This window comes from Microtus pennsylvanicus, chromosome 16, assembly GCF_037038515.1.
Source record: "Microtus pennsylvanicus isolate mMicPen1 chromosome 16, mMicPen1.hap1, whole genome shotgun sequence".
In the NCBI taxonomy this organism is placed as follows: Eukaryota; Metazoa; Chordata; class Mammalia; order Rodentia; family Cricetidae; genus Microtus; species Microtus pennsylvanicus.
The window spans coordinates 18,741,092-18,743,635 of NC_134594.1; the positions used below are offsets into that span (position 1 = coordinate 18,741,092).

The 2,544-nt window shown below is 43.0% G+C and overlaps 1 pseudogene; it reads right to left on the reverse strand.

Annotated features, from left to right (window-relative positions):
* Nucleotides 1–1,065: 1,065 nt before the first annotated feature.
* LOC142836646 (mitochondrial intermembrane space import and assembly protein 40 pseudogene) lies at nt 1,066–1,756 on the reverse strand (annotated as a pseudogene).
* Between the last annotated feature and the right edge of the window lie 788 nt (nt 1,757–2,544).

A 2,544-nucleotide genomic window follows, 5' to 3' on the forward strand; every position in this document is an offset into this window, starting at 1 on the left:
GATCTGAGAATCCAAATATCTTGGTTCTGCAAAATTTTCCACTGAGTCTTTTTACCATGAAGTCTTCAAGAGTTTTCAAGAGGTCCCCTCTTACACACACACACATACACACACACACACACACACACACACACACACACACACACACACACACACACACACACAATCTCAATCCCTGAGCTTTTGAGTACAGAAAGTATTTGGACTATCTCCCTTCTTCCTCACTCCCAGAAAAAGAGGTCTATATGTAGTGTACATTAATATACCAATGCCTGTTCTACTGAGACACTTACACATATATTTTTTGAAGTCAACGCAAAATTGATACTGCTCCTGGAACATATATAATTCTACCACGACCTCCAGGTTGATGCTTTCAAGTCCCATTTTTGCAAGCGACCATATATGTGAATAATTTCATTTCTTGTGCTCCTCTGAGCTTCAGCAATGCATCTTAGACCCTTAGAACTAATTTTGAAGTTTCCTTTATTCTTGTCTTTTCTCAAACAGATTTTTTTTCTTTTTAATTGAGTACTTCATTCAGATGTTTCCTCTGCTGACTTCTGCTCTGGAAGCAGCTAAGTCCCCGAATCAAATCACAACTGAGTGGACCGAGTGAATATGTGCACCAAACCAGGGCTTTTGGAATAGCAAAACAATAAAACAAATCCCAAGCCTCTCCTTTCACCCAGAAGGACTGGAAGTCACTGGGTTCAATACCACCCTGCAACTGTAGACACCTTAGAGTCTGGACTGCACAGAAACATGGGAGCTAGGAACAAGGTAGTACTCCCATGTACCCCAACTCAAGTATCTGACCACCAGCCTCTTCCAATAGGAATGGACCTACCCTTAAGGGAGTTTTGGCATCTACTATATTTCCCAAAGAGATGTAAAATGTACCAAAAGGAACACAACGGTCAGAATAAATCAGCTTTCTCATGATGAACTTTCCTGAGTAACAACTTTTGGTTGCTGAGAAGTCACAGCACAGTATTTCAAAGTGACAAAATCCGGGGCAATCACAGAGTACATCCAGCATTTGCTTAACTTTCAAGGACAGGTTTACACAGGACCCAGGTGTACACACCCCTTTTCTTCAGTGTATATGGCAAGTAGCCAAGACCCCTGATCATTAAAATAAGTTATTTTGTACATTACAGTGCACAGAGGAAAGAAACGTTCACAGAGGTGACCAAAAGGCGTTGTATAGAAAGTCTCTTGGTGAGTGGCAGCCAGGGCCTGTGACCTTCGGGAGCTTGACCCCTGCTCTTTGGCTGCGGAGGCCTTAGGAGCGGCTGTTTCTTCCTTGTGCTCCACTGGTTTTGCCTCCTCATCCTCCTCCTCGTCTTGGGGATAGAGGTCTGAGTATTTCTGCATGGTCCGAAACTGGTCTCTACTATCTGATCCCTAGATTTTCTCTTTGCTATAATGGAAGCAGGAAAAGACAGACTTGAACTGTTCCCCACAGGGGCCACTCGCCATTCCACCAAGGCATGGGCAATTCCAGTTAATGTCTCCATTGGGCAGTATCAATCCGTGCTCCTCATAGGGATCATTGGGGTCATCAGCCACCAGCTCCGCACTGCTAGGAGTTTCATGGTCTTCTTTGGTCACAAATATGATCTGATCCTTCTCTTCTTGTCGGCAGTAGGACATGGTTGTTCCCAACACTCACAGCTCTCAGCGGCAGCGGGCACGGACATAGTGGATACACTTTCAGGCTATGACCTCCCTTCTCCTCTCTTCAGGCCTGGCTGGCACTGAGGCCCGCATGGACCCGCTCCCTCCAGGCCTGCCTACTGCAGCCTGCCTCCAAGCCTTAGAAGCCTCCTTTCTTCTTGAATTGAGAATAACAATCCCTCCTTCTTCCTTGGATCAATCACTAGGAAGTACGACTATCAACAAAGCTTTCTGCTATATCCTCCTCTCGATTCATGAACAGAAGTTTCCTCTAATGTCCAGCCAGACGCATACATCCCTTCAGGGTGTGAGGAGTTTAAGCCATTTAAATTGACTTATTCATGTCTTCTTATGAACCAATTTAAGTCATGAGTTATAATCCATTTTTTGTATACAGTACCTTAAATGATACATTTTAGTAGCCTGCACACATGGCAAATGGCAGTGGATGGAGAGTGTTTCTCAGTATTGAACTGATCCACTATGCATTTGTATAATATCATTATTATATCAAAATTAGATTAAAGCAATATACGAATATTCCTTATTTTCTTGCACACCTTAATGTTGCTCTCAGACTCTCAAACAAACTCAAAGACAAGACCTTCAAAAAGCTTCAACTTTACAGGAAAGTGGTGGCTTATGCATTTAATCCCAGCACTTGGGAGACAGAGGTAGGCAGATTTCTATGAGTCTGAGGCCAGCTTGGTCTACAAAGCAAGATTCAAGATAGCCAGGACAGTTATACATTGAACTCCTGTCTCAAAAACAAATACTAAAGTATCAACGTTGTCTGTTTCTTCTTAATTATACATTCCCACAGACAGAAAATAGCCAACCTTGACAGTTTTTGTTCTTGAT